The following is a 15301-nucleotide window of genomic DNA, read 5'->3' on the forward strand; positions in this document are numbered from 1 at the left end:
CCATAAGTCTGAAGGAATTAGTAGAACATGCATTCCAGGATGTAAAATGAATCAATCTTCTAGAAGGACACAAGATTAAGAAATAGTAGGGGAAAGAGAAATCTTTTGTGTATCACTATGTCTAAATACACACTATTCACCAGACATCATCCTGAAGCCAAATTCACACACAACTGAAGTCAGGTTACACCAGTTAATGTATAACAGAATGGTTCACTAAGGACCTGTCTTTTTTTGGTATTTTTCTTTGTTCCTGGCCTTAAACCCTGCCTTGTGTACTTGCAAGTATTCGTTGGTAAGAACATATTTTCTTCTCTGAAACACTACTGTCTGAGTCATCCTTTTCTCAATCTGAGTCTTACTTCTCTGTATTCATATTTTAATATCAGATATATTATAAAGTCTATCATTTATATATAAATTAGTTAATCAGTTTAATAATAATACAATAATAAGCACTTAAAATTGCTAGTTGGATAACTGAGGGAAACCATATGTCTTTGTGAGAGTCAGCAAGAGAGCAAAGATGGTGATGCTAAATGAAGAAATACAGAGAATTGGTTTTTAAAATTAGAATGATGTTTGTGGTACTAAGAAAAACAAAAGACTTAAAGTGCCAACAAGCAAACAAAAGACAAACTTCTGTTTGTCTGCAATCACTACTGGGATAATTGTTTATGTAGGAACTCATTCAGAAGACCCTCAATTATATGAAAAAAAAAAAGGCTACTTGCTCTATAGCATAACAGTCAGACGAAATACAGGATCAACTCACCTCATCACCTTTCCACAAAAGTACTATGAAGAGGAGACACAAGAATCAGAAAAGGACATGAAAAAAAGAACATTGTCACAGAAACAAATATTTCCAATATGTAAAGGAACAAGGAGGACAAGCACTTTATGATCACTGAAGAAAAATACTGTGTTCACCTATTCTATGTGGCAATGCTGCAAGCATAAACTCATAAAAGAAACTTATTGTGTAATAAAATGAGAGGATGATCATAATGTAAAAAAACTCTTTCAGGAATCAAACAGAGTAAAATATAAGCACAGAAGGGATCATGAATAATATTCATTCAGGTCAATAGGACATATAATGAAAATACAACATAAAATTATCGTCAAAGGAAGTCTTTAAAAGGGTTAAAATGTGTGAAAATTCACGTTTATTCTGTATGAATTTAAAGTGGATAGTAGAAAAAATAAATCATAGAAATCAAGGATTTTAAAGAGTAACTTAAAAACACTCATTTAAGAATTCTAGAAAAAAATCTTTTTCACAATTAACCTACACCTTAGAAGACACAGGAAGAATAACCCTAAAATGATTCATAATAAAGGTACTGGACTTAAAAATAAAAAATTCCCCAGAGGGCCATAAGTAATAATCAATTCACTTACAAAAATAGGAGGGAGAAATAAGCAACACACAAGGCCAGCTGCATCGTCGCCATGGCAACATGCAGCAGCAAGGACAGCTGGGCAACACCTACAAATTACTTGAGGATAGAAAATGACCTATGTGTTTTATCTCTAGATCAGGTGTCAATCAATTATTATATCAACTGACAAGCAGTTTTCAGCATTCAAGAACTCAGGAAAGATTTTCTTATGTGAACTTGTGAAAATTTGACTTCTCATCAGAGATAATCAAAGTAAGAGTCAGGATTCTCCAGCAGAGGCATTGGCAGGTGCTATGTCTAGAATAAACTGTGACAAGAGCAGATATGACCCAAGGTCACAGGTCAAGGCAGGAGCAGTAAGTCTGAAAATACAGAACTCATACATGCAGTTTGAACTAGGAAAGAAAATGCAATTGAATGCAAATTTCTAATAATTTTACTTATCACCTAATTTAAAGTATAAACTTTGTAGGCATTAATAAAAATGTAAACTAGACACATTTGTGGATGAGAAGGAATGACAATTCTAGACTCGTAACAATGGTCTGAAAGTTATTTTGTTTGTGTGTGTGTATGCATGTGAGGGTATCCTGATCTACTCATGTAAATGTAGAGGCCAGAGGTTGACTTTGAGTGTCTTGCCATTCCTCTATACCTTATGTCTCTGAGGCAGGGTCTTTCGCTCAATGTAGAGCTTAGTTTTGGCTGGATAGGTGGCAATCCAAACACAAGGATTACAGAAGCAGGATGAAACATTTGGCTTTTGGTGGATGGGAAAGATTGCCACTCAGGACCTCATTTTTTGATCAATAAGCATTTTATCATCCGAGCCATGTATCCAGGCCCAGTAACTGTCTAAATCTTTGAAACTAGTATTATAAAGAAAAAAGGTACAGAAATATTTTAATATCACAATTATGAACAGGTTATAAAAAGATAGAAATCTATCTTAAAAAGTTATAAAATATTAATTTTTATCCCATGTATATATGTCATGTCAATAATTTAAGGTAGTCAAATTCCACTTTTTAAGGAAAATGCCTTCCATATGTGACTTACACTAAAGCAAAATCCACCCTATTTAATAATCTACAGATATATAAACAACAATTTTAAATAACTCAAAAATTTCGAAAAGCTTTAAGTTGGAGTACATTTTCCAGAAAACTCAAGGGAAGTAGAAGCAAAAATCATGATTCTAGTTTTAGAAACATTTAAACTATGAACAGTCCCAAAATACAACAATACCCACTCTCTTTTAGAATCTAGAGAGTAAAATCCCCAACAAAGTTGCAACTAATAAGTTCTGTGTACTATATAGCATAGATCTGACACCTTTAAGACAAAACAGAAAAGTGAAAACTCATTGATGGTATATGCCTTGTCACGTTGTTCCAGACATTAAAACCAAATAGCTTGAAAGGCTTTTTTTGTTTTTGTTTTTGTTTTTACTAAAAGGGTATTAACGAAATAAAAAATCTTGGAAACTATCTGACACTCGTTCCAAGAGCTTAATCCTAAACCATCAGCTGTAGCTGCCCTTCCTGACAAGGACTTCCCACACAGCTATAATAGTTATGATCAGTCACTGAAGGGTTCAACATACTAAGTAACAAATCACACTTCTGATACACTGTACACAGTTCAACCAGTCCAGTAAATAATGCATTCTGGAGCCTCCCTTGTACATAAGCCAAGCTGAAAATTAAAAAAAAATTTGCAGAGGCAGATATCAATTATGATGTGAAAATTCTGCTTTGAAAGATTAATTCAGTAATAGTGAGTCATGATGAAATGGTGAAAATGGGTATGAGTTAGCAGTACACTGAGTACAAAGAGGAACCTGCACCAGATATGAAATGGCCAGGGAGCTGGTGTGGGTGCATCTTATAAGGAAGAAGAAATAGGAAATAGAGAATTAAGGGAAGAATACTTGGCCAAGAGTAATAGGATGACACCAGGGAGCTGGGTGGAGCCTCAGAAGATAAACATGCACAAGACATAAAGAAGAAGTAAGATCAAAGAAAAATCAACAACACATTAGCAGTATCCTTGGTCACTTTGTTGTGAACTATCCCAAACTTGAAATAAATAAACAGGAAGCAAGTAATTCCTTGGCCCAAACTCTAATGGTCTGTACTATTACAAAAGAAACCTGCTAAGACGCACAGATTTTAAAATCAGATGTTGGAAAGAAATTACATCTTCTCAGGAAACCACAGAAAGTCAAGGGATACATGTCAACTGAAGACGGTTCTCATCCAACATAACAGCCAGAGAACTGGAGGAGATGAGAATTTATTATAGGAAAGAAAATGTCGTCTGAAAAAGACCACAGGAGAGGAAAAATGGTTTTGTGTTAGAAAATTAAAACACTAAGCAAAAGTGAACAAAAACATGTAGACATGAAAGAATATTTTAAATCATTAGATACATAAAAAATAGAAATAAGGAACAAGGTATATATTTAAAAAAACTGAATCAAGTAAAAAATCTAATAAAATCTAGTGGAAAAAAGTTAGAACAAGCAAATAAGGAAGAGAGCTGGAGAGATGGCCTGTCAGTTAGGAATGCCTTCTCTTCTCCAAGATGACCCAAGTTTGATTCCCATCTTGGCTCACAACTAAGGAAGAGAAAATTGTATTAAAAAGGAAGAAAAACGTAAGAAAGTAAACTATAGACTAATATTTATTATAACTGATACATTCTCTGTATAAGGAAAACTAAAACAGCAAAACAGGTTTAACATCTAAAACGGCAATCCAATCATACTTCTACAAGTGGAAAAAGATGAAATGCACACTGTCCATATGGAAACACAGAAGAAACCTAGAATTCCAACGTCTGAGACTGATCCTAGAAGAATCACCAGTTTTAATAGATCAAGACTGCAATCTTCACAAATTATAAGCAAATGATCAAAGATCCGTCATTGGCCTCATAATGAGAATAATATTGAATTTTTTGGGGGGGATTGTTTTTTTTATTGTCCTGGAGCTAGCTCTTGTAGACCAGGCTGGTCTCAAACTCACAGAGATCTGCCTGCCTCTGCCTCCTGAGAGCTGGGATTAGAAGCAGGTACCACCACCGCATGGCCCTAATATTGTGGTTTTTAAACAAATACATAAAAAAATGGAGCAGAATTTTCAAATAGAAAATCCATGTAAAGATGGAATCTTCTTCCCTTATTGATCTGCATCCAGACATCAAAGCACAATAGAGTGTAAACCTTACTAAGGCCCAAGGAACTGTATCCATCAGCCCTACATATAGTCTTCTAATGGAAAAAAGTCACCTGCAAAATAAAGGACAGGAAAACTCCAGAAGAAAGAAAGACAAAGGACACTTTACAATACAAAAATACATCTCAGGACTTAAAATGATAACGAGAAGTGAGGACTCAGGAGCTACCCCAGTCATTGACATGCTTCATGTAAAAGCTTCAAGATCGGCATTAGATCCCAGACACCCAGGTTTCAAATAAGCTGAGCCAGGTAGTGATGCTCTGAACTCGTAGGACAGGGCTCACCGGCTAGCACTGTGAAATCAGCAAGCACCTGGTGCTAGTGAGACAACCTGTCACAGAAAGAGAGCTGCATGGTCAGGAGTGTGGAACACACACTCACACATACATACAAATGATGCTTGCAGATGAACTTGCTATGCATTCTGAATGCTGCGGAGTGTTGTCCAAAAGCACAAATGAAGGTGATGGAATAACAGGAAAAAGAAGGAAAAAGAATGTACTTCACCACTGTGCAAACAATAACAGGAAAAAGAAGGAAAAAGAATGTACTTCACCACTGTGCAAACAATAGGTAGGCACTCAAGAGAACAGCAAGGGAAAAATAGATCAGCCAGACTTAACAAGTTTTTAAAAGCACTCTTAATAAAGGCATGAGTACAAATAGTAACCACTAGAATAAACACTAGAAACAGGACCGCTGAGATGGCTTTGTGGGAGAGGGTGAAGGGCAACTACCATGTCTGATAACCTAAGTTTGATCCTTAGGACCTGCATTCTAGGAGAGAGCTGGCCCATGCAAGTTTCTCTCTCTCTCTCTCTCTCTCTCTCTCTCTCTCTCTCTCTCTCTCTCTCTCTCTCTCTCTCTCTCTCTCTCTCTCTCTCTCTCTCTCTCTCTCCCCCCTCTCTCTCTGGAATATATACACACACCGTGGTACACACCTTCATCTCCACTAAATCAATGACATAAATAAAATTTTAAAATACAGCCTTTTCTAAATACCAAATAAGGTCTTAAATTTAAAACCATTGCTTTCTGACCAATATGATGAATAAGTAATAGTGGTACATGCCTTTAATACCAGTACTTTGGAGGCAGAGGCAAGGTGACTGCTGAATATGCAGCTAGCCAGGTCTATAGAGTGAATTCCAGGACAGCTAAGCAAAACACAGAGAAACCCTTTCTTGAAAACCAATGAACAAAAACATATAGATATATTATATAGAGGAAGAAGAACAGATGACTTCTTGGCATTATAGATAACACCACATGTAAGAAAGAAGCATATAAAATGTGAAAACAGTGTAATGATGAGATATTATGACACAATTGATTTGACTAAATGATCCATTGTTTCAGCCAGCAAATCTGAGTAGATTTAAGATTCTAATAAAATCTCAAAGTAACAATTTTCTTACAGAACACACATTGTTGTGCTTAACAATAAAAAGATATAGAAAGAAATTGAGAAACATGAAAAATAATAGGACAGAGACATGCAGTGGAGTAGGAAATCAAACAATGTTGGTACTTGACACAGAAGCATCCAAACTCAGTTTTACTAAACACTCAGTGGAAACAGTTTTCAACACTGAAACCTACAATTCACAATTATTAAGCTGCCTATGAAAACTCATTGATGAATAACACCATGACCCTCTTCAGGAACCAAGGAACTTAGGGACCCAGGAAGAGCCTGGTCATAGGACACTGAAAACAGAGAGAATAAGAGGCAGCAGCTGACCAATGTATACCTAAAAATGGAAGATTAAAAACACACTACGATGGATGTAGTTCAGTTAGTAGAGAACTAGACTTTGGCTTCGACCTGCAGCATAGCATAAACCAGGATCAGAATCAGTCAGTCTTGAATATGCAAAGAACTGAAGGACAACCAAAACAACATGAGGCCATGACACCATATCAAAAGATGAAAATAAGAAACTTGTTCTGTAAAAGGATTTGTACTCAACTTTATGTATTGGCAATAATAATTATACAGATATTTCTTCTATATATGTCACCCCTAAAACTGCCCATAATCTGGGTAATAAAGAAAGCATTGGTAATTTTAAGCAGAAATACAAAAGCCACTTTGGGTGTGGTCAGCGCTAAGGATACGTATGCTCCCTACACTCTATGATCAAAATTCACAAAATAGAAATCTATCAAGCATGAAGAGAAAAGCAAAAAATAAAAAAATACCCACATGTTGTGGAAATTCGAGTCTTCTATTACCCCTATTACCAAGGGAGGGTTATAATGTCAAACAACAACCTTTCCTGAAAATAACAATTAGAGTACCTTGTGGAACATACGAAAATCATGGAAAAGTATACAGCATTAAGCACTTAGCAAACTTGAGAATGAGAGGTATGTCAAAGTTTCCTAGCTCAAAAAGCTAGAAGAACACACATAATACACACACACACACACATACACATCACATACATAACATATACATAGCATACATGTGGTAAACACACTACATCACACACACACCCACATACAAATGCACACACACCATATACAAAATATACACTTCATAAACACATTCATACACACACACATCCCTACAAAACACACACACCATACTTACTCTACACACATACTACACTAACCATATACCACATATATACACATACATAGACATATATATAAATAACAACCAAACATATAGCACATAAACACATCACAAATATACAGACATAAACTAAACACATACAACACACACAACACCGCACCCCACACACATACACAAACAACATAACAAACACACAGACACAAACCACTTCACACATATACACATTAGAATAGAAATGAGAGAATAGAGAAATAGAAATGGGGGTGAGGATAAATCAAAATCCTACATTAATATAGAAAGTACTTTAATCAAGAAACAAAGAGAAATCAAAACATACAAAGTAAGGCATGATAAAAGAAAATGGCTTTTATAATAAGTAGATTTTAATTTATATATGTGCTTATCATAAGTACTTTGTCATAAAATGTTGGTCTGGAAAAATGATGGTCTGGTACAATGCAGCTACCAACTATCAAAGTAATTTTAAAAGTCAAGAGAGATGGTATTAGCAACCATGAATATGTATCATGGGATCAATGTGACCTTTCAATGTTTTACCATGCTTTATTAAATAAATATGTAAATTTGTATTAGTCATGTCTAATACACATACAGGGGAGCCCTGTCATCAAACCCATCTTATCATCCAGTCTGAAAATCCATTCAGTGCCTTTTGATGTTGCTGTACACACTCACATTCCCTCTCCATCTGCTGCATAGGAAGATGAATGAACAAGTCCATTATGGTGAGGATCCTTGGAAGAATGTCTGGACTCATCCTGCAGACATTTATAGCATTAGTGACTGCTCCTGGGAAAAATTCCTACACTCAACTTGTTGATCCCCAATTAGGATTCCTGTTGTGTCTGTTCTAAAAGTGGTGACAGGTCACTTTGTCCTGTACAAGGGAATCCCACTGGTAAAGAAGGACATTCAAATAAACCATGTGTCCTCAGGGTAGATGTCCCATGAAGGCCCCAAGAGGGGGCATGACTTTGACATCTGAGTATTTGTATCATTTCTATGTTCATCAGCACACAGTGGACTAATTAACATTTTCATGCCACTGTTTTATGTAGAAGGTCATTAATATTTGATGAAAAGCTATTGGCCAAAATGTAGTGAATATTTGAATATAGCTAATAATTGTGAGACCATTCCTAATATTTACTGAACACTTCACAGTGTTAGATACTCTAAATTATATGTTTGTGTTATTCAGTCTTCACAACAGATTCATTAGGAAACTAAATCATAATGCATCTATTTCATGGTTTTAAGTTGCTGGTATGTCTTATCTAAAAAGATATTCATAAATAGTGTAATTAATATTCCAGTTTAGTTCTCTTTCTTACTAGGGGTTCCCCCAACATTTCATAATGTCATAATTTTTTGAAGTCCATGACGTTGGCCTAGAGCTTTGTCCATGGTGAGTAAACACTTACCCTGGAGTCATTGGCAAACAGCAACCTCAAGTCCAATAGCACAATGCTCATTTTACTTTCTTCTGGTAGGAGAGGCATCACATACCTGTTCCTAAAGATGATTTTAAATAAACCTAAAGCACTTAAATTATTATAATATTTGAGAATTTCATACACGAACAAAGTGTTTTGATAAAATCTACCCAGTCTGTTTTCTCATCCTCAGTCCCTTCCCACCTCCCCTCACCTCACCCCACTTTTCTCTCACAACTTCATGTGACATTGTTTCCTTTTAACCCCGATGAGTCCACCATTACTTGTGCACTCCTTTAGGGGACCAGATTCTGAAACAGTAGTAGCATCTAGGTGCCGAGAACTCTGATGAAAGCTGACTCACCCTCCGTAAAGGGAAACATAGATGTCCAGCGGACTTCTCAGCTTTTAGTCTACTGATGTGGAGAGAATGAAGATTCCCCAACCACAAGTTTATAAATATTTATGATTCAGGGGAAGCGGTGAACTGTTGAGAAAAGGCCACATGCTTAATAGGTATCAAAGAAAAAACATGAAAAATGTGTAAATCATATAGTGTGTGGTGCTGAAAAATTTTCAATAATTCTATTTCTTATTTTATCTCCTTGTAGGTTATGATTATATACAGAAGTAACTTATATTTGAAAAAATACACATTTTTATGAATATCTTGTTTGTAACTCACCAATGATTAGTGAATTTCTATTGCTTAGCTTTTTTATACACAAACATACCATTTTGTGGTCTATGCACACAAATTATTGTGTTTTATGAATTTGGATGTAAACACACATGGCAAAGCTTCATATAGGGATCACTATATGTGTATATATGCATATCACTTTATAAGACATATCTTCTGCTTACAGCCTAGAAAAAGAACAAAGTCCTATATATTTAATTGAAGCACGCACATTAAGGCAGACAGGAACTTTCCACTGGTGATTTGCTCTTATACTGGGAGACCAAAAAATATATGTGGTCCTAGAGAAATATTCATGTTCAAGAATTTTTGCAAGTTGAATGATAGGTGAAAACCACACGTATAGCTATCAGATGTCTTGGTTTTGAAGTGATGTCTTTGGATAAAGACACAAAGGTTGGCTATAAACTGAACAACTATTGCACAGAGGGAAAGTGTGTCATTTTTCATGTGCTGTGATCATGATAAAAATCTTACTGAGACTCTCTTATTTTCTCAGCAAAATCCCCAGTTTGCCTGGCACTGCATTATAGGAATTAAACAAAACAGTTCCTATGATGTTGGTCACAGTACCCAACTTAAGAGTGAATTTAAATAGGTCTGCATCTAAAAGATGTATACCATATGTTACCAGATTCATTCAAAATCCCAGAAAAGCTAGAGAAATTATATGAATCCTAACTAGCAGGAGGCTTTGCTGTGAGTCTGAAGACTTCCCAGGGAACTGTGTTCCTATTTGGGTTACACTAGTTGAACAGTTCACAAATACTCCACCCCATGGATGTGTTCACCTTCAACCACAAATCCATGAGGGTGCCTGGTGTACAGCTGTATTTCCAGCAGCAATATATGGATCTCTGCCTCAGCAACATAACATCACTGTGTATAAATGTTGGGAAATATTATTTTATGGTGTGTTATATTTGTTTATGTTGCATTTGTTTAACCTGTGAAGCTGTGTTACCCTGCCTGTGTAAAACACATGATAGTCTAATGAAGAACTAAATGGCCAATAGAGAGGCGGAAGTGAAGGACAGGCAGGGATGCCAGGCAGAGAGGATGAACCTGGGAGTAAAGAAGAAGAAAACAGGAGAGAACAAGGGGAGGAGGAAGTCAGGGGCCAGCCACCCAGCCACCCCACCAGCCATGGAGTAAGAACGAAAGTAAGATATACAGAAGTAAGAAAAGTAAAAAGCCCAGAGGTGAAAGGTAGCTGGAATAATTTAAGAAAAGTAGGCAAGAAACAAGCCAAACTAAGACCATGTATTCATAACTAAGAGTGAGCCTCCGTGTGTAATTTATTTGAGAGCTAGGTGGTGGGCCTCTCAAAAAGTCAAGTAAGTAAAACAAACAAGAACATATAAACCTGTAGAGTGTAGTCTTCCTTGCCAGTCTCCTGGGCCCTGCCACGCTGTCTGAACCCCCAAATAACACACAAGACACTATTAATTATGAAGCTATTGGCCATTTGTTTTGTTTCTTACTGGCAAGCTTTAACTTAAGTATTTAACCCATAATTGTTAATTTAAGTATTTCTCTTACCAGAGAAAAGGGTCCGGACCTCTTACTCCTATGGCAGGCTACATTATTGTCTCTCTCTGCCTCTCTTTCCCAGAATCCTCCTTGACTCCTAGTCCCACCTATCTTGTTTCCCTATTGGCCAACAGTGCTTTATTTAACAACCAATAACAGACAGATTTACAGAATGACATCTCCCATCATAAACCCTTTCCCTTAGCTCCTCTATTATAAGAATGTTCATTTCTACAGGTACAGTAACAGAAAACTATAGAAAGCCCTCAATGTTTAATGACTTTCTTTGGCCACAGACATTATGTAAGACTATGTGGTGTGGGGCACTAAGATAATGTTCTGTCTCAAAAGAAGCTTGATTGTAGCTGGGATTCTGCTATGTCCAGAAGTTCCATGAACCAGCAGTGATGAAACTTTCTGTGAAGGACAAAAGAGTAGTTCTAAAACTGATGAATTACTTCTTCTAAGGTTCAATGGCATTCACAATAGGTAAACAAACACACATGGCTGTGTTTAGTAGAAAATAACCATTCACTGGGAATTTCATTAATTTTACACATTTATATGTAATATCACTGTTATATTTTTCAGCCATTTAATGATGCTAAGTGTTCTGAAGGTCTGCTCTGCATGGGTCCTGCCAATATGAACATTAGGCTACATAGGGTCTGAACATTGAGTGTGTCGATGTTTGATGCTTTTTAAAGGCTATATGCCATTATTTTCTCTGTTGCAGTGAGAGAGAGATATACAGAGAGACAGAGAGAAGGAAGCGAGAAAGGAAGGACCGAAATTGACATAAACAGAGAGATCGATGGTATATACAGCCTGATTTAGAAACTAATAAAATTACAAGCAATCTCCAGGCAGTATTTTGCAAACCCTACCCTAAATTAGCCACCCCAAAGCTGAGATTTATCTCATCCTACAACAGGAGCTGTTAGAGCAGGGTGTGTATGGGTTTGGACACTTGGTGTCTTGTGTTGCATTAACTCCCAGCCATGTGAGGATGGTGTACCGAAGGGAAGAGGCTGCAATGTGACACCTGTTATTGGTCTTCAGTGTCACCTCAGCTGGACTTCATTACACATAGAATTAGGTAATTCTTCCCAATGGTGGGATTTACTTTTCTTCCATCCAAATGTAAACGGGCCCAGAAATATGCCAAACAAATTCTATTTTTGGAGAATGAATTCTTCAGTGTTTTTAATGACTCCCCCCACCCCTATTAGTTCAGAGGAAAATTCAGTGTGCTCAGAGCCCTGTGGTCCAGACTGAACTGGCCCATAGCAAGTATGAAATTTCTTTGAAGTCTTCCATTTTATCTCAGAAATTCATGCATATCTTGCATTTTATTCCATAATATATTGATATTTGTTGTAATATAAAAATGTTTAAATTACTTCTCAGCTCACTTTCTCAAATTTTTATGCTGAAAATTGAAAGCCCCAGGAAGCTGTTTATTCTTCTGGTTCATGGACTGAAAGTCACTGAAATGCATGTGGGCTCACAAAATTTGAGAAGGTTAAATGTAGCAGAAGTCAGCAGTTTCCACTAGCAGAGCGCATACAACAGAGGACAGGCTCCATGTGTGTCTAACACTTTTAAACTGCCTCTTGCCTTGTGGTATATCTGTGTAGTCAACACAAAGCTAGCTTATGAATGTCTTCTGTAATTGTTGCATGGTTTCAACTTGATCCTCATCATCCCTGCTCATTTCATCCACTGCAGTGTCCTTTGTAATAAAATCAAATTGTCACTGGGGAATGTATCTTTAGTTTTACCAATAAGACGTCAGGTATAGTGCAGCAGTTTGGAAAAGTTCTAACGAGTAATCCTAAACAGTCCATACACAATGAAGTAGATCTTTCACTCTTCATATGCATACTTAATTGGAAATTTCCACTAAGGTTTATAAGTTTCTGTTACTACCTAGTTTCTGGAATAGTAAACCCATTTGATTAATTGGCTAAAGTTGAGACTAGGTTTCCTGTTTATGTGTACTCTTTTTTTAGGAGTAATCCTGAATCTTTCTTTCTTTCTATTTTTTTGTTTTGTATTGTTTTGTTTTTGGGTGTTGTTTTTTTGTTTCTTTTTGTTGTTGATGTTGTTGTTGTTATGAGACAAGGTTTCTCTGTGTAGCTCTAGCTGTCTTGGAATTCACTCTGTAGACCAGGCTGGCCTTGAACTCCAAGATAGTCAGCATTCCATGCCTTCCTGAGTGCTGGGTTTAAAGTGGAATGCCATCCTTCCCTACCCCCACGTCCACCTGACTGGAGTAATCCTGATTGTAAATCACTGAAGTTTAGCTATTGAAAAAAATCACTATTGATTCCATCCCTTGGGATGTTTTTACAGATTAATGTTTTTATCCTTCATCCCCCCTTCTCTCCCTCTCTCTCTCTCTCTCTCTCTCTCTCTCTCTCTCTCTCTCTCTCTCTCTCTCTCTATCTATCTCTATCTCTCTGTTTGTGTGTGTGTATGCATATATATATGTGCATGCGTGCGTGCGTGCGTGTGTGTGTGTGTGTGTGTGTGTGTGTGTATGGAAGGTTCTTGTTTTCTATAAGTATGTTGCTTTAAAACTATTTATACAAATATTTCATCTTTAATTTATATGAAAGTCTGTCATTCCTGTACCCAGCTAGCCTCGGCAGCATGATATGTACATAGTTTTGGATGAATAGTGGAAATGGTAGCAAACACAGCAAAGCAGACTCAAGGGTCTCTTTGCTAGCCCTCTTGGCTCATCTGAATATGTCAGTGAAGTAAACACCTTGGTAGCAGAATCCCCTAACCCTCTCTGGGAACTATTGTTTGACTGATGGATTTTGGCAGAGTAGAATTTGGGCTCAGAAGGAGGCTATCTATCATTAGTTGAATAGACTGCTGTTCTTTACCACAAGAAAAAAACCCCAAATACTTGCAAATTGTAGCACCAACTCCTTGAGTGTAAAATTTCCAGTTATAGATATACATCTAATGGCTTTTCTACCCATCGTAGGCCAAATCTGTCGGTTAGAGTAAAATTCCTGTTAAGGTATTTTATTTATGCTGAGGCATATATGTTGAACACTTATGCTGTGTTCACTTATGCTGTGGAACATTTGTTTTAATGTTGCAGAGATATGTTGCATTTGTTTAATTCTGTGAAGCTGTGATTCTTTGTCTGTCTAAAATACCTGATGGTCTAATAAAGAGTTGAACGGTCAATATCGAGGAAGGAGAAAGGATAGGCAGGGTTGGCAGGGAGGGAGAATAAATAGGAGGAGAAAACTGGGAAGAGGGAGAAGGAGAAAGACAGAACAAGGAGAGGACGACATCAGGGCCCAGTCACCCAGCTATAAAGCAAGAGTCAGAATAAGAGTGAAATACACAGAAGTAAGAAAAGGTAAAAGCCCAGAGGCAAAAGGTAGATGGGTTAATTTAAGAAATGTTGGCAAGAATCAAGCCTAGCTAAGGCCAGGCATTCATAACTACGTATAAGCCTCCATGTGTGATGCATTTGTGAGCTGGGTGGCAGACCTCCAAAGAGTAAAACAATACCAACAACAAGTGCCCATCCAAAAAAAAGGGGGGGTGGGAGACTAAATATTTCCAGTTACTTAGTCTGTTGTCCTGCAGTCCTCAATAAAACTGAAACTCATTTGCCTTATTGTTCGGATAAAGGGATGCCTTAGAGTTATTTTTATGTGACTTTTCCTCTTTTGACCTTTGACTTCTGTTTGTGAAGTTTGGCTTTTCCTGTTTAGCCATTGACACCATGTCCATTCATGATGTCAAAACCTCTTCATCTCATTGTCTTCCAGGGTTGCATGTCTCTGACGAATACCATGTTGTGTCACAGACTTTCTCCATTCCACTTCAAAGATTTATTGTTCTTGGGATGGAGATATGGCTCAGTTGTTAAAGGCCAGACTCACAATCAAAATGTCAAAAAAATTTGTTCTTGTTAATGTGAGAGTTGATGACTTGTGGGTCATTGCTGATGGAACCCTTTCTAGATATTTCCGTGGCCATAGACAGTCATATTACTTAAACTCCCTTTCTGTTCCAAGGATATCAGGCATAGCTTAATGGGTAAGTGTGAGATTTTAGACTGTGATCCTCTTCTGTGACTACTTATCCTCTCCAGACATTCCTGTAGGACTATCCAGTTTATATTCTGCCTTTCTATCTTACAGATGTAGGTTGGAAAAAAATAGTGTTCATGAAAAAGTCCTACATGCAAATTTTCACTCCAGAAGACTTCTTCCTAAGCACTATTCATCAACCAAGTGTGGTCTACATTCTTATTATCATTTCTATAATCCTCTAAGATTTTCCTTGGTTAAAACAAGACAAATAGAGGCTTCAACATCAGCTGCCCA

The sequence above is a fragment of the Mesocricetus auratus genome, unplaced genomic scaffold, assembly GCF_017639785.1.
Source record: "Mesocricetus auratus isolate SY011 unplaced genomic scaffold, BCM_Maur_2.0 Super-Scaffold_100015, whole genome shotgun sequence".
Classification (NCBI taxonomy): Eukaryota; Metazoa; Chordata; class Mammalia; order Rodentia; family Cricetidae; genus Mesocricetus; species Mesocricetus auratus.